The 23,738-nt window shown below is 42.9% G+C and overlaps 1 pseudogene across 1 annotated transcript in view; it reads right to left on the bottom strand.

The window, feature by feature from the left end:
- Positions 1-647: 647 nt before the first annotated feature.
- The window catches only part of LOC146776089 (uncharacterized), a 50,018-nt pseudogene continuing 26,927 nt past the window's right edge, over positions 648-23,738 (bottom strand). The window contains exons 5-6 of the transcript XR_014971948.1: positions 8,313-8,452; positions 648-946 (exon numbers count right to left, since the gene is read on the bottom strand). The product of XR_014971948.1 is annotated as an uncharacterized LOC146776089 (transcript). The remainder of the gene's footprint in view (positions 947-8,312; positions 8,453-23,738) is intronic.

Raw genomic sequence — 23,738 nt, 5'->3', positions numbered from 1 at the left:
AGTGCTGTAGTGACCAGTAAGAGCTTCTTCTCTCTTTGGTCTTTTGATAATCCAGTGAGCACATCCCACTCTAACAATATATTTATGTCTTTACAACATTCCGAAATGGTCTCAGTTCCTCCTTGCAGCAACCCTCTTAAGAACTAGCCCCAACTTCAGAGGACATGTTACTCATCACAATGTGTTCTTCCACTATAAAAAAAACAGGTGCCAAAGCACAGCGACCACGACATCCAGGAAAACATTGTAAGACGTGAACTGCGCCAGGGTAATTTCCAGTTGCATGGATCATGCTGCTAAGTATGATGACGGATGGATTCCATGGTGAATGTAAGAAAGTGCTCTTTAAAAACTAGGGACCATTAGACAGTTGGTTCTGTCTCCCACTTATTTGTATTCTTTCCTGTAGAAATGGGGTGTGAGGAGTGTCACTTCCTGTGGGATGGAGTGATTTGTGTCACCCCTTAAAGCAACATCAAATATGGCCTCCTTTGCCACAACAGATGTTTATGGTTACAGCAAAGACTCAATAGGAAAGGACAGAATGGGCGCCAGGAACACCAGCGATGCCAGCTCTTTTATGCTCATACATCCATTCTTAATGCGTTATAAAAGAAAGCGCAGAACAAAAAACAAACATCTGATACTTATTTTTTACTTTTTATCATGCGTTTTATGCAGATATATCAGAACTATAACTTAGAAATTACGAACAAATCTACCGATCCAATAATTTTATACTAAACGCCTAATTAAATTGTTAGGCACATTATTCACATTATCGCCCTGTCCTTCACATGCACCACCGGTGCAATCATTGAGCTTTATAAGGAGTTTTCTGGCCCTTTCAAGACTTGAGACCTGTACAGCGGCCTTTTAAAGTGTCTCCATATGACAAGTATGAGCCGAACAAGAAATGCAGCGCAAGCCACGGCCAGCAGCACAGCTGAAAAGGGAGAACAACTAGATAAATGTCAATTGATGAAATAATACAGTCCATGAATCAATCAATCAACATTCTAGAAAAAACACAAATGCTTTTCTTCACGTTCTTGGTCAGCAACTGAGAGAACAAACCAGTCTCGCCAAAGAACTGAGGACGGAGTTGCGGCAGTGACTCACCATATATATGCCATACTGTACATCTTGAGACAAAATATTGACAGAATTGAAACTATGACTTTCAATATCAGGATTGAATGATTGCTGCTGTGGGTATTTTAGGCTGTTTCTAGCTCAAACGGGAAATGAAATTTTTTAAAACAACGAAAGTGCATGCAAAAAAGGAAACAAGAATCTTGGCAGCACTTTCTAACTGCCAGGTCATTGTATAAATATGATAACAATTTCAAAAATGGTACACGGGGAGAGAGGCAGGAAGCAGGCTGAGATAAATCTAGGAGAGTGAAATGACAGCACACCTGGGGGGAGAGGAAGAGTGAGACTTTAGGTAGGTAAAGAGCAAATGAACATATTAACTCCAATGGAACATTCAATACTGAAAAAAAAGTCGCCTCCATCATGCATTGGACGGACACACCTTTTTCACTCAGAACATCAAGAACAAAATGCTAATCAGCAAGACAGACATAAGCATAGGGAGTACAACTATCAAATCTTGGGCAGTCTACTAAGATAGTCAACTGAGTCGCCCAATCATGAGCAAGGGACTGCACGAAGCCCATTCTAAGTAAAGATTATGGTGCCGATTCCGATCCGGTAAAAATATTCCCCCTATGAATCGTATTCGGATTTTTTTACGTACGAATCGTACAAGTCCCGTACAAACTGGCAAGTACGATTTGTATGTTAAAAAATCCATACGAATCGCATTGGGAAATTCCCCGACACGTCCTCAGGTCGGAAAAAGTGTCCGACACGTCCCCGGACAGTTTTACGTACGAATCGGTAAACTGAAGTCCGAGCGTGCAAGTACGATCCGTCCCATCCATCCGAATGCACAACCGTATGGAAAAAACACCGTACGGAGCGAACTCCCATAGCAACCATGGAGACGTCCAAACATGTGCCCGCATATGCGCTGAACACCCCCCAGCCCACCCCCCCAAGTGCGCGCCGTACCCCCAGCCCCCCCATGTATGCGCTGTACCCCCACCCCACCCCCGTACGTACGGAGCGTACCCCCACCCCCTATGGACAGTGTGTACCCCCACCCCGTAGGTATGGAGTGTACCCCCACCCCCATAGGTACGGAGCATACCCCCACCCCTTAGGTACGGAGCGTACCCCACCCCCCCTATGGACGGTGCGTACCCCCAACCCATAGGTACGGAGCGTACCCCCACCCCCCCTATGGACGGTGTGTACCGCCACCCCGTAGGTACGGAGCGTACCCCCACCCCCGTAGGTACGGAGCGCACCCCCACCCCGTAGGTACGGAGCGTACCCCCACCCCCCTATGGACGGTGCTTACCCCCACCCTGTAGGTACAGAGCATACACCCACCCCCCCTATGGATGGTGCGTACCCCCACCCCGTAGGTATGGAGCGTACCCCCACCCCCGTAGGTACGGTGCGGATCCCCAGCGCTATGCACTGGGGGTCCGCACCGTACCTACGGGGGTGGGGGTACGCTCTGTACCTATGGGGGTGGGGGTACGCTCCGTACCTACGCGCTGGGGTTCCGCACCGTACCTACGGGGGTGGGGGTACGCTCCGTACCTACGGGGGTGGGGGTACGCTCCGTACCTATGCGCTGGGGGTCCGCACCATACCTACGGGGGTGGGGGTATGCTCCGTACCTATGCGCTGGGGGTCCGCACCGTACCTACGGGGGTGGGGGTACGCTCCGTACCTGCGGGGGTGGGGGTACGCTCCGTACCTATGCGCTGGGGGTCCGCACCGTACCTACGGGGGTGGGGGTACGCACCGTCCATGGGGGGGTGGGGGTACGGCGCATCCATACGGGGGGCTGGGGGTACGGCGTGTACATACGGGGGGCTGGGGCTCCGGGGTGTACATACGGGGGCTGGGGGTACAGCGCGTACATACGGGGGCTGGGGGTACATCGCATCCATAAGGGGGGCTGGGTGTATGGCGCGTACATACGGGGGCTGGGGGTACAGTGCGTACATACGGGGGCCTGGGGGTACGGCGTGTACATACGGGGGGCTGGGGGTCCGGCGCGTACAGGTGCTCCTTCTGCGCGTAGTCCTGATTTCCCAGCAGTTTTTGGCTGCCGTAAAATATAATCCGTGCGGAGTGACATGGGCACGGATCGTACTTGCTGGTTCGTGAAACGCTGTCTGACTCCGTCCGGACGTCACGTCCGCGGTGTCCCGGATCGGAATTGTGGGTATGTGTTTTGTCGGTCGGTGGTTTTTGCGATTCGTACGGAAATGGTGTTTCCGTACGAATTGTACTTGTATGTTTGTAAGGTATTTTTCCCGGGTACGAGTCGGACGGAGAAAACGCTCCGTCCGACGATTTGTACCCGGTTTTTCCAGGATCGGAATCGGCCCCTATGTATTGGAAACAACAGGTCGGCCTACATACGGTTAAATCTATCTGCAGCCAAGACCTAAAAACAAAGCATGTGCATCTACATTTTGTTTCCATAACAAATGAACGTTTATTGCCAGCAGTTTCTCCTGGGGCTGAATCCTATCAGTCACTAAAACAATATGTGCAATAACAGTATAACTGGATGGAACCTGTTCTAAAACTATTCTTTTAGAAATGCTGTAACCAATTCTGAAATAGGAAGTTTTAGAAAATGCATGCAGGACAAACGAAGAAAAACTTAAAAAACATATTCATCAACACAATAAGGAAATTACATCGCCTTCCCTAGTGGACGCATAGCTTCTATTGATCAAGCTCTGACTAAAACTGAGATCTTTCAAGGTATCCGAAGAGGCCAAGTTATCTACAAGTAGTTGGTCCTAATCACATAATGATCAGCCTAGAAGAAACACTAACCTTAACCTAACTACATTTAATGATTCTCCTCTTCAGACAGGAACACTAACAAAGTCCAAGGAAAACACAAGAAAACGCTCACTTTCAGCCACAGAGACAATAGTACGTATAAGCTGGCAGGCAGCGATATTGGCAATGGTAACATTAAGGCTCCAATCATGAACTTTCCTAGTACGATACAAAACACTGTCACCAAGGGGCTCATTTATGAGCTTTTGCAACACTGTTACGCCGCCGTCACTTTTTGTGCCCTACTGGTGGCGTAAAAAATGAGCCTAGTTGTGCCCTATTTACAAAGTGACGCATCTAGGCAGATGCGTCACTTTGTAAACCCCTGTGCACATTATACCTGCTCCAGGTATAATATATGCAGGGTAGGCATTCGCCCGTATAAAAGCCTCGTAGAAGTGGTGCATTGAAATCTATAAGATTTCAGTGCGCCACTTCTAGGATGCCATAGCGTCAAATCCTTACGCCTTCCTCATGGCAGGCGTAGGGAGATGCAGTGCATTAAGGGTAAGCCTCGCCGACTCATTGGTAGAGTTGCTTCATGCTTGCAACACAACTCTAGCAATGCATGACTTTTGTGCCGACAAATACGCCAGGATTCCTGACATATCTGTCTTCCCTTGCGAAATGGAGCGACGTACATTCAATAAGGCACATCCATCGCATCACAAGGAGGGCGCAGTGAAAACTGTTGCATCGCTGTTTTGTCACAGCGATGCAACGGTTTTCATAAATGAAGCCTCAAATGTGATTTGTCCGAACAAAAATATTTTATTTGTTCCTGGTTGGCGGAGCTAGTCACATAGGGCCATATGTATGAAAATGCCCATTTGCGATTCTCAAATGATGATTTTTTGCGAATCACTATTTGAGAATCGCAAAACCCTATGTATGTAGGATTTGCAATAAATGTTGCCAATCCTACATATTCGGTAATTGCGAATAGCAAATTGCGATGTGCAATTAAGGTATACCTCTCCATTCATTCCTATGGGCCTAGAGGCAAATAGGGATGAATGGGAAGACATTCTCAATTTGCGATTCCCAATTAGAGAATCGCAAATTGCAAATGCCCTGTTGCACCCCTGAAATGAGCATGGGTGCAGATTTGGCACACATACATGCCCTAAGGGCATGTATGTAAGTCACATGGCACTTTGAAAAATACATAAAAGTGAATTTTTCAAAGAAATCGCAAATTTCCACCAACTTGAAGTTGGTGGTAATTTGCGATTCATTAAGTCCAAATTGCACTTTTTCTGTGCTTTTTACATTGCATTTAAGGAATCAAAATTTGCGATTCCTTAAATGCAATGGCAAAATAGGGCATCGCAAAATTTGCGATTCCTTATTTTGCGAGGGGTGGTTTGTGTCATACATATGACACTGCTGTTTTGCGATCGCAAACGCTGAAATTCTCTGATTTCGGCATTTTCGATCGCAAAATTGCCTTCATACATATGGTCCTATATTTGTAAAATGTGCTTAAAGTGATTTTTGGTAAATTTGGATACGATAGCCAAGAAAATTGAAAATATCTTCACTTTCCAAGTAACTTATATCCTCCTTTGGAATAGCGGGTCTGGATACTGGAGTGTTTGAGAAAGCGGCCTTACAAGACATTAGGAAACTGAGAAATAAACACTAACAGTACATCGCCGTATTACAAAAGACAAATAGCTTCTGTAAAAACTGGGTACGCACCCGCACCAACCAAGTCCCAATTTGTATCTATCAAAGAGTATGTGTGGCGAGTTCTAAACCCTCAGTATCCTGCTGCTGTAGTGACTGCTTGGGCATTTTGGTGTTTCTTCGAAAGAATGGGAGACTCCTTGAATTCAATGCAGATTTATTGATATAACCACAATTTGTTAACCTTTATTTTCAAACAAAAATTCATAATTATGATTCCTGGTCATAATTTGTAAAGTATCATAATAGTTTATTTGAAAAAATAGCCAACTGCAAATATCTCACAATAACATATTACATTTCTCCAAGGGCAATCAACAACTGTTTCTTCCAGAATTGACTTTATCAAGGCAGGGCCTTTAGTGTGAACAATCATTGGTTACCTGTGAAGTAAACGTTGGGTAGTGCAAGAAGACAAAAAGAGGGAACTTGCATGTTTTATTTGAAAAGAAATCTTGAGTAATTTTGTTGTGAGATATCAATAAATCTGTGTGATTCTCTGGTGATCTTTCGCTCTTGTGCTTCTACCCTGTGGCCTCTGTGTGGCGCTTTTCCCCTCCCACCCACTCCTTCTTTACCCCCCAGCCACTCTAACACCTGCCGTCCTTTTTTTTTCTAATTGGGGCTTTCACGCAAAAAATACCATACTTTTTTTTTTTACCGATCCAAGTGGCATTTGTCATCTTGGATTGGTAAATACAAAACTAAAGGAAATGGTGCACGCTGCATTGTGCTATTAAACATTTTTGACGATGCTGCACAGTGTCCCAACGCTGGGTAGCACTGCCACAAGTGATTGACAAAGGCAAGACCTACTGGCTTTGTTAATGCTTGTCTTGAATAGCCCTGTATACAGAACAGTGCCAAACAAAACTGCTCCCTAAAGGCCATAACAATCTATCAATTCTTTTGCAGTAATGGATTAATTTGGGATCAATTCTTTTACAGAATCTTTGTCTAAAATACTGTGACAGTTTTTGAAATCCATGGGAAAAGAAAATATGTAAAACACACTACATCCACAACTGCAAAGCTGGAAGGTCACCCCTTTCATCTTGCAAACCAGCTTGCATTTATCCTAGATAGGATAAATGCAAGCTGGTTTGCAAGATGAAACCAGTCTGTGAAGTGGTAATATATAGGGGCTTATTCAAGCCCCTATATATTACCACTTCACAGACTGGATTACCTGAGGGACTTAGTATTTACATTGACCAGTAGAGCTGCAAGGTCATAAACAAAGACAACTCCTTGTGTATCCTGCATGTTTCTGGCTCCATCTGTCAACTGACCGCGTTTGGAAGCTTGCAACGTACCCTCAAACCACAAGAGTCAGTAGCAGAGTAGAAGGGCTCAGAGTAGGCTCTCTTGCTGCTCAAGTGACCAGTCAGCCACCTATATAGGGGAATGCGCGATGCGGAACTGTAGTACAAGATGGTACCCACTGACTTATAGATTGTAAACTAAATATTTCCCTCATCCTGTGTCTTGATGCCACCCTGTTCTGCCATTACTCGCTGGACCAAAACACTGCTGTGCCAAAGCACTAGCCACTTTTGCAAACCAATGAAACAGCCTTAAGGGTGATTGGGCACTTATTCTAACTAGACACTTTACGTTGGCAGTCCACAAAGCTCATTTACCCCTTCCGGCAAGATATAAGAATTTAGAGATGGCCAACTCTGTTCACAAGGCTCCTTCCCTCTTCTTTACGGCTACCTTATTTTCTCCATCTTCTTCATTTCTTCTACACTGCCCACCTCAGCATTTTGATGCAACCATAGAGTGTCATAGCATACTATGTAAGCAATAAATAATTTTACTCTCCGATGGGTTTATCCAATCCATCCTTGGTTGCTGCGTGTTGCATCAGCCAAACTTTTAACCCGAAGGGAGCAGCACCCCTTGATACCTGCCAAGCAATTGGACACCAAGGTGATAATGGCAAAATTGCAGGTAGACTAAGCAAACAAGCAAATTAAGTAATACCATACATTTTAAGAAAGTGGAAGGTTTTAGGTGACTCTGGGGAAAACAAACATATTGCCCTCATATTTATGGGGCTCAAAGGAACATTTGCTCCTCCCAGTAAACATTTTGTTTTGCTCTCTCTTTATTTGTGTACATTGAATGGGAGGTTCCTATTGGTGTCAGACTCAGCCTCCTCCTCCTCCAGACCCCACACAACTTACTTCAACATGCTGGGCGGAGATCTCAATACGCCATCACGATTTGTTTGGAACTTATTACTGAAGAGGAACTTTACAGTAAGTGCAATTTCCATTTCTACAAGACTCTCAGGAATAAATAAAGAGCACACATACATCTTAACAATGATCATAGATCAAGGGTAAGTTGCACCTAATTTGTTGGCCAGTGAGGCTCAATAATGGTATCCACAAAGAACTGAAGAAATCGACTCACTGAATTAGTGTAATAAAATGAAAAAACATATATTGTAGACTAATAATCAAAGCCTATTTCCTCTCAATTTCAGAAATAAGCTACATCAAGCATAGTTTCTCTAATGAACCGACCACTGCAGAAGTTTTCCTGATCCAACATGATCACAAGAATGACATTTACATTTATTTGGAACTTTTACTGCTTCCACCAAAAAACTGAAACGACCAATGTGACCATTAATTTTACTAAAAATGTATTTGTACCTAAAAAGATGTTGTTGCGTCCTGGATCTGATGATACAAAGTGCTTGTTAAGGCTTCCAGATAATGAGACAATTACCACTGGATATATAGTGAGGGTGTAACGAACATACTCATCGAAGACAAAGTTTTCAAGAATAAACCTTCGATGGGAAAACATTTAACAGGAAACAACAAATTAAAATACGGCAACCAGTGACAAGATGCAAAAACACTTACATTGGCTCAAATAGGAAGTAACATCACTGGTGTATGTTTTCTTTTCAAACAAAGACAGACACATCAAGAAGGAGCAGGGCTATTGTTAAATGAAATGCATAACCCAAAATTGATCTATCACTTGTTTTCAACATGATGCCATCTTTTTACCAAAAATGCTAAATCATAGACAGCTGTTGGAGAAGCAACAACGAAAGCAAAAACAAGCAGCAGCTTTTTCCTAGACGTTTCAACGAAACTGACGAGCACTATCAACATGTTTTTCGATTACCTGAATTCTTTTAACCAATATTGTTCAATTGGTTCTTCATTTTCTTCCACCATAGTGTCTTTACACGTTTCGCATCACATTCTGTACTAAGGGTCACAATCCTTAAACAACAGGGAAGTACTGTAGTTGTTTCTGCCATTTATACATATCACGAGCTTCCGTCACCAACATCCATTGTTCACTGTGCATGAAGCGCTATAGTTCAGGTGCTACAAAATGGTACTTCACCCACACATAAATGGCGAACAACCTTAGGAGTAGAATCACAGGCGTGTTCTCTTACCTTCATAAACAAGACAGGTCCATGAGAACAGGGGAAGGGTAAGAGCTGCTCCCTCTTTGAAAAGTAGAATGCAAGAAATTAGGAGTTTAAATGCATATGTGTTAACTCAGAGCAGGGACACCTTGGCTAGAAACTGTGCTACTTATAGCTTAGACATGCACTGGAAGTAGTTTGGTTTATGAACTAAATTAAAGTAAAAAGGTCTGCCACAAAGCATGAGTAATCACTTAAAAGTTGCCCAACGATCAGTCTTCTTGTTAATTTTGCAAGCAATTGATTTGATATATCTGGAGAGCTGCAAGTAAATGTATCGATTAGAGAGAGGAGGCTGAAGTAATGACCAGGAGACTTAATAAAGATGTAGATTACTTCTTTATTTGGCAACCCCGAGCGAGGCCCAGGCAAGCAGCAATGTCACCAGCTCCAATGCATCTCCCTAACATTCTAACACACATTAATAAGTACTGAGAACACTCTAAGTGTTCTGATTCTTAATTCCACAGAACCAGTACAATTCTTCCAAAGAGAAATACAAAAATAACAATACTACACATCCCCCTTCTTACAGAAAAAAAGAAGAAAATTGGAGAAAAAAACTAAAAAAACTGGTGAGACTGCACAAGATAAAATGGAAATTGTGATTCATAGTCTTCAAGTCACTTCAGTTTCACAATGGTTCTACCGAAGGTGCTAATTTTCTTTCCGCTAAACTCACCTTGCCCAGAGCCAAGGCACAGCTCAGAGCAAGCTTCATTCCTCAGATCATCTCCACTCTGAACACAAATATTGGAATCAACAGGATTGGGAGAAGAATCTCTCAGTGTGGACATTAATCCACCAATAGTTCTGCTCGTTGTTGAGCATAATTCAACATGTGACAAGGAACATTCTTAACTAAAGATAAACGACTCATATGGCATACACTGCCATCAGTTAATCTCACTGTGTTGTTCATGACCTTGACAATTTGTACAGGGGCACTAAATTTGCTTTTACCTTTAGCTACCTTTCTATTGGATTTTACACAAAACCATTGACCAACAGTCAACTTTACATCACGGACACCATGTTTCATTTCAAAGTTTTTTTTGTCCTTAAGTTGAGAAGTTAAAATACAACTCCTGATCTTTTTTGTATCTCATTCCACTTGTTTGCTTCTATTCATCCAACATGGGTTGATCTTAGAGTGAGGAATACGGCCTCTCATAACACCAAAGGGACTCTCACCTTTGGCATCGTGACTAGTAACCCTGTAGGTCCATAGCATTTTCTTAAGTTCACAATCAATATTTTTCCTGCTTTGATTAGTCATTTGCAACACATCCTTAATAATGCGGTTGATCCTTTCCACGCCACCATTTCCCCTAGGATGATAGAGAGCAGTGCATCTATGTGAAATCCCTACCACCTCAAGTAACTCCTTCATTTCAACACACATAAATTGGACACCATTATCTGTAAGAATGGTTTGAGGGAAACCTTCACACAGAAATACACTGTCCAGGAATTTAATGACACAACTAGTGTCAACTTTATTGACAACTTTAAGTTCAATCCACTTTGAAAACAAGTCCACTAACACGAGAATAGAGACTCATCAGACCACACAATGGGACCCATAATGTCCAATGCTTCATCATACCAGGGAAGAGAAGTGCAACCTAAAGAGCTTAAAGGAGGGTTGAGGGTTTTCTGAGATTTATCAGAATCCTCACATTCCATGCACGATCGCACAAACCTCTCTGTTTCAATATCAATTTTAGGCCACCAATAGAATGATTTGATGTTTTTCTTAGAACATGTTATACCAATGTGACCTTCATGTTAAAAAATAACTAATTTTACTCCTTAAGTTGCGTGGGGGAATAATCTTGTCCCCTATCTTAACAAACAAACCATCAACTCCTAGTTCATTTTTAACTTCCCATAACGCTTTTAACTCACCAAGCAGTTTGGATTTAATACAACCCCAACCACATTGAATTTTAGTCCTGACAAGGTTAAGAGTTTCATCATCCTTTTGAGCTTTTTCCCACTCTTCTTTTTGTAAGCCTTTTTCATTGTCTTTCAAAAAAAACTCGCAAAACACACATCATTCCAAGGACTGGCATCCACTTCCCTCAGAGGGAGAGACATTCTAATAAACAAATCAGCAGTGAGGTTCTTTTTCCCCGGAACATATTTAACATCATAAATAAAATCTTGTAGACGCATGGAAAGTCTGGCAATTCTTGCAGATGTCCTAGATGATCAGTAGTAAGCAATTTAGCTAAAGGCTTATGATCAGTTTGAACAGTAAACCTCCTTCCGCAAAAGAACTTCCGAAAATGTTCTGAGCCCATACGCAGGCCAGTGTCTCTCTTTCAATAACGGAGTATTATTGTTCCGTGGGGGAAAGTGACCTGGAGGCGAACGCTATGACAATTTCTGCGCCACATCATCAATTTGAGTGAGGACACAGCCCAAACCCTTACCACTCACATCAGTAGCGATAAAGATTGTGGCAGAGGGATTAAAAGCTTGTAATTTAGAAGCTCCGCTGATGGCCCCCTAATATCAAGAAAAGCATTTTGACTTAAGTTAGTCCATTCAAACGCATTTCATAGGTTCGTTCTGAAAAATTTTCAACAAATTTAGAGTTAATTTCTGCCAAGCCCAGAAATGAGCATAGCTCATCTTTGTTCTTGGGAGAAGGAGCTTCGTTGATTGCTTCTACAAGTTTCTCCTTGGGTTTGATACCTTTCTCGCTAATTTCATATGCCAGGTAAGTGGCTTTTTTTTCAGCAAACTTACATTTACTCATTTCAGCAGCTAAACCTTTCATACAAAGAATGTTGAGTACTTTCCTTAAAATTTCATCGTGATGCTGTTTAGTTTTACCCATAATCAAGATGTCATCTTAAAAATGTCACCTCTTTTAAGTCACTGAAAAGTTCAAACATAAGCCTTTGGAAGAAGGCTGCTGCAGATGCTAAACCAAATGGCATACGTTTGGATTGGAAGCATCCAAAGGGTGTGCAACAGGCTGTAAGATGTTTACTTTTTTATTCAATACAATCTGGTGATAAGCAGCAGACATGTCTAAAGTGGAGAACCATTTGTCATTTCTAGTTAAAGTTAACATTTCGTCAATGCGTGGGAGAGGAAACTGATCCACGATGATGTTATCATTGAGACCTCTCAAATTCACACACAGATGCACCTTGCCATTGGCACGTCTGCCTACAACTAATGGAGATACCCATTCAGAGGCTTCTATGGGATCTATGATACTAGAATCCTGCAATTTATTTAATTCTGACTTAACTTCATCTCTAACAATGAAGGGAATGCTGAGTGCTTTGCGAATGAATTTTAGGTGGGGCTTCCTGTTTTAACCTAATAACATGAGCGAAACCCTTCAATTTTTCGATTTTGCCATTGCGGACAGCTGGAAATTCATGTAAGACCCAGTTCTTAGTGTTTTCTCTGGACTGCTGGGATCTAGGATAATCTCAAGTTTTTTCTGATCCTTCCAGACCAAAACTGAGGGTCCCTCTTTAGCCACGTACAACTTACATAATGCATGTCTACCCTTGAATCTGAAAACAAGTTGCCTAAAACCAATGACATCAATCTTCTCCCCAGTGTAGTTCACAAGGTTGTTGACCCTTACTACACAGAGATCTGAGTACCGGTACCTTAGCCCCTCCTCTAATCCCAACCCTACCTCTTAGTGGACCTCGCCTTTACTGACCGTCCTCTTTTCTGCCACCCCTTGTCCCACTGCTGAGAGGGCATAGTGAGTGTTTGTTGCCCCTCCCCCTACATGGAAATGCCCCTCCTGCTCTTTTCCCAGAAAGTAGGGTACAAGTCTGTGATGCCAATGGTGGTCCAGTCAGCGTTCTCCTCGAGTCTGAGGATGTGAAGGAGTTGGCCTAATGGCTAGGGTGGTCGACCTTGAATCTGGGGAACCGGGTTCGAGTCTCGGCAAGGACGCTGAACATCCTGTGATTCTGGGCAAATCACTTCATCTCCCCGTGCCTAACAAAAATGAATGTGTCCTCATGTAACGCAACTGGTGCTATGTAAAGCACTCTGATACCCGATACCGGGTCAAGTTCGAGCTATGTAACAATCCATATAAAAAAAAATGTGAAGAGGTAAAGAAATTAAGGGAATTGAAAACCTAGGACAGCGCCAATACCCGCTCGTACTCTCTCTTTTCCCAACCATGGGAACTGGCACAAGAGGAGGAGTGTGTGTGGGAGGCAACTCTCATATCCTCCAAAACACACTGCTGCCCAACCACAAGAGCTGACATATCCCTCATAGGGGAACAATTGCATAGCAACAGTGTCACAGTGTGCTCCCAGGCAGTGTGGTTCAAGAATTCCAAAGCCAGAAACCCAAACCTCTTATGAAGCCTTGGTACTGGAACAGCTTTCATCCAACAGACCCCCTTTGTGTACCGAGGCAACCAACATTGTCAGGATGCCAGTGAAATGGTGAACAGTACACTTCACAAAATGTGTAAGATAACAAATTATTAGTCAGTGAATCAAAAGCAAACTATGAACATATTACTCACACAAAAATGTAGTTAACCCAGTGTCGCCTTACTATCAAAAAATGTGAAGGACTCAAGGTGTGATATCAGCCAAAAGATTTTTGCCCTGACCCTTGATTTGTTCAACGAGATTGAGGATCCAAAAAGCAAGGATAAGAGATGGGGCTTTCACCAACCATTCCCTAGACATAATTCACAAGGCTGGACACGTATGGTGATTACTTTAGATCTGTCAATAACTCTGCAAGGGACACTTACATACGTTGAACTTCCCCTTTGTTCTGGATGAGACTTCAAAAACAACTATGAGCCTATATTTTACAAATATCAATCAATAAGCTTTATTTGATCATAAAAAAAATCATAAAAGCACATCAACAGTATACAAAACTCATAGAAATACAAACCCAGATTAAAAGATGATAAACATAATAAAAACAGCCTAAATATATATCCAACAGTTTAAAACAGTAGAGACTGCCTACAACGCAGGGTAAATTTGAGAAATGTTGCAATGCATGCACAAACCTCAGGGAAACAGAGCATCTGTAAATATAATAACACAAGATTACATCTGGTCAATGCGGCACTCCGGGGTGGCGAGATTAAAAACCTTTTGGTGTAAATACGATAAAATTTACAAAAAAATACAAAGTTTGCCAGGGTTTCCGGAGAGTGCTCAACACAAAGACAGGTAAGGACAGCAGATGAATTAAATTGAGCCAAGCAAAAGCAAAGCTGGCATCTAATGGTTACAAACCTAAATCTAGGCAGGATTAATTTATCCCACGTGTTGGTCACCATGTCGATGTACGGCTCCAAACGTTGTGTTGTTTGAATCAACATATAATCTTTATTTGCGGGTTTCTGAAGTTCAAACATCCCTATTTCCCCTTGCCTGGCGTCCATGAAATGTATTTTAAGCAGGTGTTTATCCATTGTAGATAACAATTCCGGGTTTAAGAAGAAAGAGGGCCAACTAGCTTAGTGAAAACATCCTTGGTATAGCATAACCAATGGATCCAGAGGCCCCTACACAGGATAAGCAGTCCGTTATACTCTTGCCTATAGCCACTGAATCCTGTTCAGGGAGCCAAATTAGCATTGTTTGCCCACAGAGCCACCTCGAGTTTATAGAGGCCCATGGGCACCCTATCTGGACCTGGGATTTTATTTGCAAATCTAGAAAAGATAGCCACAGGAACCTGCTCCAGAGAAAATTCTGTTTCAAGGAATAACATGGGACAGTATTTATTTGATACTAACCTTGTCTTTAAAAAATAAAAAGGTATAATTGTAAAAAATAAATAAAACATTAGCAGAGGCGAGTAGTGGAAACGTGAACAGGTTGTAAATACCAAAAATTTCCGTGTGAGGCTGTGTCTAGCCCTGTTATGTATTCATTCATTGTTTCAGTCATCCACTGATTTGTGATATGTATGTCCAGATGCACCTATTCATTATAGTAAATGTACCTTCCTGATAACGTTATGAAATAATTGTTATTAATGAGAACAGCTGTTTCATAGGAGCAGTTTCTTGGTGTGTCTGGTTTCAATTTTACAGTGCACGGAAATGAATGCTTTTGGTCCTCTAAGATGTCATTTCAGTGCTTGGAGGTAGATGCTCAAAGCTTCGAGGACGTTTTGGTAAGCTCCAACATTGTTTTAATTAACTCAGAGCAAGGATGTTCATATTGACAGTAGTTTGCTCAGCCTTGGAAGGTGGGATGTCTTTCCCTCTACAAAAACTTTGCTTATGCTGGAGAACTAGAGGTGCACATTAAGACACAGAACCCACCACTGTAGTAACATAGAGTACCATAGAGCTTTTAGACTGCTGAGGGTACACTGAGTTGGAAATCAGTTAGGTCAGAGTAGTGTCTTGGAAGGCAGGTAGGTGTGGGGTATAGCGTATTGCAACCTAGAGTGTGTTCACGGTGAGTTCCCAACGTCAGGAACATCTGTCTGTGGGAAGCACTGGAAACAGCAGTAGTACAAATGTTCGGTTAGACATATGTTAAGTCAGGGTAGCTTGACAGCCTGTGGATCTGGGACAGACTTGGTAGGGATGGGATACATAATTACATGGTAAGTCGACGCGGAAGACTTAGGATGCCCTCAATCACAAACACGGATGGGTAGGCTGAGGCCTTTAAGATGTTGGCAGGCCTAGATTTAGCAAGTCATCTGACCTGTCATTGATCATTGAAGGTTGATGGAGGTGAGGCAGGTTCTTTCATATTTAAGGCTAAAGTGTGAGCATCGTCCTGATTCTTTTCATGGCTGTTATCTTTTTAAGCTTTGTCAGTGCATATGGATGTTTATTGCAGGTATTTAGCCTTGCCTCAGTTCTTGGGAGGTTTTTACTCCTATATGATATTTCCTCCTGCATTTTTTGACTCTTTGGAAAACACTCCCTAGCGGGCGGAGGTTGTCACAGGAAGGAAGATGGCGGAGGTTGTTACGGGAAGGAAGATGGCGGACTAGTGCCGCCTCGTCTCACAGCACAGCGAAGCTCCTGGCTGGCTACCCCAGTACCTGTCATTACCGCTAGCCGCTGAATGAAGGCTATGAGGCGCCTACTTACCTAGATGAGTGATACGCTAGAAGGCTTATTTTTCTGTCTTCCCCAGCGTTGTAGCTGACTCCGTAGCGTGGATGCTTGGACCGAGGTGTAATTTTCAGCAGCTTTGACGGACGGCGAGGCGAGTCTGCTGGCTGTCCGGCCCCTGCAGATCGGGGCTCGGTTGGTCGTGCCTTTCTTTTTTCGAGTTGGAGTTAAAGACCGACATGGCGCCGCTGAAAAACACAGCGAAAGCAGCCAGTGTTACAAGGACTACGGGCTTACAACCCCCACCGCTCGGTGAAGAAGGCTGGACGGCGCTGAACAAGAATGAATCTAAAGTCACCCCAGCTCGAGTGGGCAGACCCGCACTTCGGCTCCTGGAAGCACATAAAACCGCTGATTTAATTGCGGAGGAAGAGCTTCTCATACAAACGGCTGATGCAATAGCTATAGCATCTATATTGTGTAGCGCTGCGCAGAAAGATACACAGGAGCCAGCCGCTAACAACAGACTGTCTTTTGAGGATCCAGTGGGGAACTTAGAAGTGGAAACCGAATGTGATGATGCTGGTGAACCACCCAGAGTGTTGGACCATTGGGGGGCCACTGAATCGGAGGCGATTCCAGTCACTCAGGAGGATGCCATCGCAGAAGTGCCTAACGTAGCACTGGGGGGCACTGAGGCTATTGCGTTAGATGCTAACAGCGATAGCCCTAGTAGTACTCTCCAGAGCTGTAGCCTGTCTAGTCCCGAGGTGGATCAGAATGGTTCAAAAAGGTTATTATGTGGCCAAGACTGTACTCCCAAGCGCTCTGATCTGGGCACTAAACCAAAAAATAAGAGTTTAACTGTATCTAATGCTATGCCTGAGGTCATGATTGCAGGGAAGAACCGACGGGATCCACAAAAGACCCTTAACACTACTGGGAATAAAAATAAAAATAACAGCAAAAAGGAACTCAAGGTAGCCAAACCTCGCAAAAGATCGATGGACCTGAAAGGGGCTAGCTGGCATAATAGCTCTGTAGGTCGGCGGAATGGAGAGCAGCCCACTAAGAAAGTGGGTCCAAGCAAAGGGAGAGGTCAAGGCTCTGAGTTCTCATCTGTCGGGTTCTGGTCCTGGCTGGTCAAGTGGCCAATGTGCGGAGGACTCTGTGAATTGTGAAAATATTGAAACCATTCGGGAACAAGAGATACCCTTAACTAACTCAGCGGACTACTCTAATGGGAACAGCTCTGAAAGCTCGCCCGGTCAAAATGAAGAGCTAGGTAATATGACCAAGCCAACCTCACTAGATTTGGTGCAAGAGACAGATGAGCTGCCTTCTTCTAAAGAGTCGTCTCTTGCGGTAATACTGCAGGCCTTACAAGAACAACAACGAGAGGCTCAGGATCATCATGCTCAGATTAGAGCGCACTACCTTAGTATTAAGTTATCATTGGATGAGGTGACGGGTACTGTGGCCGGAATTACAAGAGATATGGTTGAGTTACAAAACTGGGTAGCAGAGACAGAGGAGTCAGTTACTGCTATAGCGAATACTGTGCAGTCTCACAACCTACAGCTCTTGGCTTGTCAAGCTAAGATTGAAGATTTAGAAAACCGGTAAAGGCGAAATAATTTAAGATTGTTTGGTGTTCCGGAGGGTAAGGAGGGCGCTGACCCCCGAGCATTTGTGGTCCAACTTTTTCCAAAAAGCCTTTCCGGATCTGTCTGATTGGGATTGGGTTTGGGACTGCCAAAGAGCACATAGACTCCCTATTACTGCGCAGAGGCTGAATGCTCAGTATCCTCGGCCTATTCTAATTTTTGGGGGGAAATATTTGTTAAGACAGGCACTGTCTTTTAAAGCCCTGCCAAATTCGCCAGTAGGGGTTGACTCTTTATCGATTTTTTAAAGATCTGATTTGAGCCGCACTACAATGGAAAAAAGATGGAAAATGAGACAACTCATCGATCCATTTCTCAGGTCTTTTTGCAGGAACCTGCCAGATTGAAAGTTATCAAGGATGGGCAGTCACAATTTTTCGTTTCGGACCTCGAGGCTAAGCAAGTATTAAGCAAATGGCAAATGACATGAACCTTCGGCAGGACTGACCGATCCAATAGGAATTGATGTTCTGGTTTTTTTTTCTGCAAAGGGGATCGGGAGGCGTAGACTAGAAAAGTATAGAGGCTGGGTTTGGGGCCTTTTGTTGCAGCCTCTGTGGCAGCTAGGGGTTTAGCTTGTTATATTTCATTTCTTTTCTTGCAGCTGTGGGGGGCTAGCCGGGGCTGGCTCTGTGGTGTGCTGAGACGTTAGCTGTCATTTTCAGCTTTTTGGGGAGGGTGATTCCTTCTTTAGGAAACTGGGAGGGGGGGTAGGTAATTTTTGAGGGGGCTGCAGATGGGCACTCCTGGGAGGGTTAAGGGTATAAAGAAAGAAAAAGTCAAAAAGAAGGTTTACAGCTTTTTGTTTTGCTGGTGTGAACTTTGGGATTATTACCTTTTTGCTTTGATGATTGGTAATTATATTAATGGGTATGGCAAGGATTAGGTGTCTATCTTGGAATGTGTCTGGGTTGAATAGAGGATCTAAAAGACAATTAGTACGGGAAGAGCTTAGGGCTTATAAACCCCATATAGTACTTTTAATGGAAACGCATTTAGCGTATAAAGATCTTGGCTTTCTCAATCAATTGGGCTTCCAGAATATAATATGTACTTCACAAAATGTGTCAATCAGGGGGACTACCATTTTGGTGTCTAAAACACTCAATTGTCAAATCCATAAGGTATTACCGGACCAAAGAGGGAGGTGGGCCCAAGCTCATATTGAGATTAACACTTTGAAATACGTGTTCTGTGTTCCATACGGCCCTAATGTTGACGATCCGACATTATTTGATGATATTTGTCTAGAATTAATGGGATGGTAGGGTGTGCTTGTTGTAATGGGAGATTTTAATTGTTTTATTAACTATGGCACGGATTCTACAAGCCGGCCACTTACTCCTAGAATGGCCAAGGTGAGGGCTTCCATTTTAGAATTAGGGCGTTTGCACTCGCTGCAAGATGCGTGGCATTCTCTATTTCCAACTGCACCGGGGTACACGTACTATTCTATGCCACATTGGCAGTACTCTAGGATTGATATGGCCTGGGTTTCAGATACCATACTGGCGGGGTCAGACATGGAGATCTGTCCTAGGATCACATCTGATCACAACCCTATAATATTTTCCTTTTTGGCCAATTCTATTTCTAAAACGAACCGTTCCTTTTCTTTTCCACAGTATTTGGTTACGGATTCTGAGTATTTGGCTTTTATCTCTAAAAAAATCTCAGAATATCTTACAGATAATATAGGGTCTGCTTCACCATTTGTGGTATGGGATGCTATGAAAGCATTTATTCGTGGAGTCACTCAACAGTTTGTTTGGCAACAAAATAGAAAGCGGGAGAAACTAACTAAGGAAGCTTATCAAAGGCTTGTTATTTGCGAGCTTCAACATGCTGAGGCTGTCCGAATGTGAAAGGTAGATCAAGACTCTCTGTATATATCTCTTCGAGAGCACAGGGCCGCGATTAATAGGGTACTTAAAGAGAAGGTAGCGGCTTGTTTTACCAAGCAAAAGACACTGCAATATGAGTATGGGGACAGGATAGGGAAAGTCTTAGCACATCAGCTCATGGACAGCCGTCTTAAAACTAAGATTAAAGCTATTAAGGCAAGGGTGGAATTGTATACAGGCACTCCCAGGAGATCGCAGATCAGTTTTCCATTTTCTATCAGCAACTATATTCTCCCGGTTCAACACAAGATTTGATTGGGATGCAGAGTTATTTGCAAGCGAGCAATTTACCGACGTTGACAGAAGAGGATTCTCTTTTATTAGAGCAGGAGATTACCGTGGAGGAAATTGCGAAATCAATTGGGGGGCTCCCTCTAGGGAAGGCGGCTGGTAACAATGCTATTCCGGCAGAGTTTTATAAGTGCTGTAAGAGCCTCCTGGCCCGGTGATTCGAGATCTAATTGCCCAAGTGTGGATTACTGGTCGGGTACTAAATTCATGGAATATGGCCAACATAATTAGTTTTCTAAAAAAAGATAAAGTCCCAGAGGAACGGGCTTCGTATCGCCCAATCTCTTTAATAAATGCAGATGCTAAGGTGTTTGCTAAGATATTGGCCACCCGGTTAGCTCCAATGATGGCCAGCCTGGTTTCTCTGCAGTAGCATGGGTTTATTCATGGGAGAGACACCAATGCCCATGTCAACACGGCAGTGGCGGCTTTTGATGCTGCGGGGAAGTTCAAAATCAACCTGGGCATGGTCTTATTGGATGCAGAAAAAGCATTTGATCGGGTGGCCTGGGAATATCTCTGGGCAACACTCACAGCATTTGGGGTTAGGGAAAAATTCCGGAAGCTGGTTGGTGCTATGTATTACAACCCTATGGCTAGACTACGATATTTTAATATTCAAACTACTCCTTTTTCTATTCATTGAAGCACAAGGCAGGGCTGTCCCCTTTCTCCCCTTCTTTTCGCTCTTTATATAGAGACATTTATTAGGGCACTGTTGGCCAATAATACGATTTGTCCTTTGAATATTGAACAGGGCCTCTTGAAACTCATGGCATATGCAGACGATATCACTATTTTCACGGAGGAGCCTAAGGAGGCAATAGAGAGCATTAATAGGGAGGCAATGAGTTTTGGCCTTTTTTCAGGTTATAAACTGAATAGTGATAAAACCCAAGTTCTTCTTAATTTTCAGCCGGAATTTCCAGTGGAAGGGACTTCTTCGACCGCTACCTACTTGGGGGTACGAATCTCGCCTAAGATTGAACTCATTCACTCTTTAAATTATGATTTTCTAATAGCTGCTGTTATTAAGCAACTGAAGTTGTGGCACGAGCTCCCATTAAGTATCTTAGGGAGATGCAACGCCATAAAGATGAAGATACTCCCCAAGTTCTTGTATTTATTTAGGTCGATCCCGCTTAGGATTTCCAATTCGTTTTTGATAAGCTGGATGGGGCCTTGAGCAGTTTCATCTGGGGTTATAAAAAATCAAGACTTGCCATTGGGTCTATTAAGCTCCCATATAATCAGGGCGGTTTAGACCTCCCTGACTTTAAACTTTATTTTTGGGCTGCTTTCATTGGCCTTTTGCGCAGCCTTCTGAACCCAGAGCAAACTGATTTTTGGTATTGGTTGGTTCTTGGTTCTGAGAGCCAGATGTTTCTATACTGAATCAATTACCCTTATTATTTTAAACGTGTACGGTTTAAGACCATTCAAGACTGTGTATATATTTGGCAGGGCATTAAAACCAGATCCTCCTTATCTCTTATACATGACAAACTTCCCCTCTGGGGGAACCCAATGCTGCCCCAGAGTATTTCAGGATGCAGCGGCCAGTCAATGGGCTAGGTACGGTGTGCATTGTCTTGGGCAATTACTCGATAGTAATGGCATTAAGTTATTTGTGAATTTTCAGCTAATTTTTGATATTCCTCAACGGTTTTGTTAAAAACTGAGCTGCTCGGAGTGTCTCTGGTTCTGATATGTGTGAGTGTTTGTATTCCCAGAACCGGCAGGCTACCATTAGTAAGGCGTATCAAATCCTCCATCAGCATAGAGTAGAGGGCTGCGAGAAAATAGCTTCTAGCTGGAGCGAGATCTTGGGGGAAAATATTGCTACAGAAAAGGTGAAGATAGCCCTTAATACTATTGCCCTTTGTGTACATTCAGTGAACTTACGGTTGCAGCATTTCCGGACACTTTGCTTACTTTATTACACCCTGGAGAGGATCGTCAGATGGTCTCAAGGGGCGGCTGGATTGGGAAGGATTTATGGTGGATTGCGTCATAATTGCCCCAAATGCGGGCTATATGCGGCTGGTATTACTCATATGTTTGTTTTGTGTCCTGCTTTAAGTCTTTTTTGGGATCAAATATCAGTGGCAATTAAAATTAGACTTGGGCGTGAATTCATATTCACGACAGCCAAAAAGATGCTAGGACGCAAGGAAGATTGTGGTCGGTATAGTTCCATAATGGCAGTCATGTTGGTTGCTGCCCGGCTGGCGATAGGTAGAGTTTGAATCTCTCCCAAACCCCCACAGTGTTGGAATGGTGGTTAATTCTTAAAGAAACAGGGGGAAGGGAGAAGGTGCTAGCTAAAGCAAGGGGTATTCAGGCCCTGCTAAAATATAGGTCTATATGGGGTTGTTTGGAAGAATCATATGGCTAATAAGAGGTGGAATTCTAGTTGTTGGTTCTCTGTGATTCCTTTGATATTTGTTTGCATATAATCTTCTTGAAATGTTTGTTTTCTCTTTACAGACTTTCTTATGTATATTTGGATGTGTAACTTTTTTGGGGAATTCCCACCCCTATTCTATCCTGCCTTTTCTCTTTGCTTGTACTTCTTTTTGACAATAAAAAAATGTAAAAAAACAAAAAAGGACAACACTCCCTAGCTTTGTGTAATGCATTGGCTGGCTGGCAAAGTGACTACCAAGAGCACTCACCCTGACCTCAGGTTCAGGGAACGTGCGACCAAGGCGAGAACCCCCTGCATCCAATCCTTAAGAAAATGGGTTGAAGATAACATTAGCTTCAATTACTGGATACATTTTAGCAGCATCATTCACAAGTGTGAAAGGTCTCTTATGATCTATTGGATGCAACAAATAAAGCTTTATAAAATATACATGTGTTTGTCAAACTTCAAAAATTAAACATTTTGGACAGAACTGATGTAAGAATGATAATCACTTTTGTGAGCGAGTAAAGTTAGATGCATATTTATCTATATTAGGAAGTGACAAGTCAGCTCATAGTCTGATAAAGACCATAAAATGTGGTTGCTGAGAGCAGTGATATGTGCTAAAAGAGATCTTCTGGGAAATGGAAGCTCATTAGGAAACCTAGGGTAGAAGTGGGACTGGGGGTTTGGTACATTTCACAAGTGTGTACAGAGCATCCTTCAGAGTAGAAATCAATATATAATATTTTGAGGATATTTGGTTCAGCTTGCTAGAAGTATACATTTCTAACTAGAATGTTAGGGCTTGAGAAATTGTACTGCATGGTAAACATCCCAAACGCATGCTTTCCTTCTTTATCTATTTTCCTGACTTGATAGCTAGGTCTATTCCTGCTCCTTTCCTCTATAAATCATTCAGCTTATATGAGAATCACGAATGAACCAATATTGAATGTTGTTGGAAAATACATTCGCCATATATAGATATATTGTAGCAAGAACACTCAGGTACTTTGAGAGTAATAGGGATAAGTATAACTTTTGGAAAACCTCAAGCCATATTCTACTTTGAAGTGTTTCAGCCATCCTGCTACTCCTCATTTGGAAAGATTTTCAGTATTAAAAGAGTGCCCCGCAACTGGTTTCCCTACTGGTGAGGCATTGGCAGATGTAAAAAATGCCTTGCATTTTGTAGTAGTGTGAACTACAGACTAGTATTGATGCTTTCTAAACACCCATTGTTACACTGCCCCAAAAAAAAACCTAACATCATCCA

Source organism: Triturus cristatus, chromosome 12 (genome assembly GCF_964204655.1).
Source record: "Triturus cristatus chromosome 12, aTriCri1.1, whole genome shotgun sequence".
Classification (NCBI taxonomy): domain Eukaryota; kingdom Metazoa; phylum Chordata; class Amphibia; order Caudata; family Salamandridae; genus Triturus; species Triturus cristatus.
This window is presented reverse-complemented; position numbering and strand designations above follow the sequence as displayed.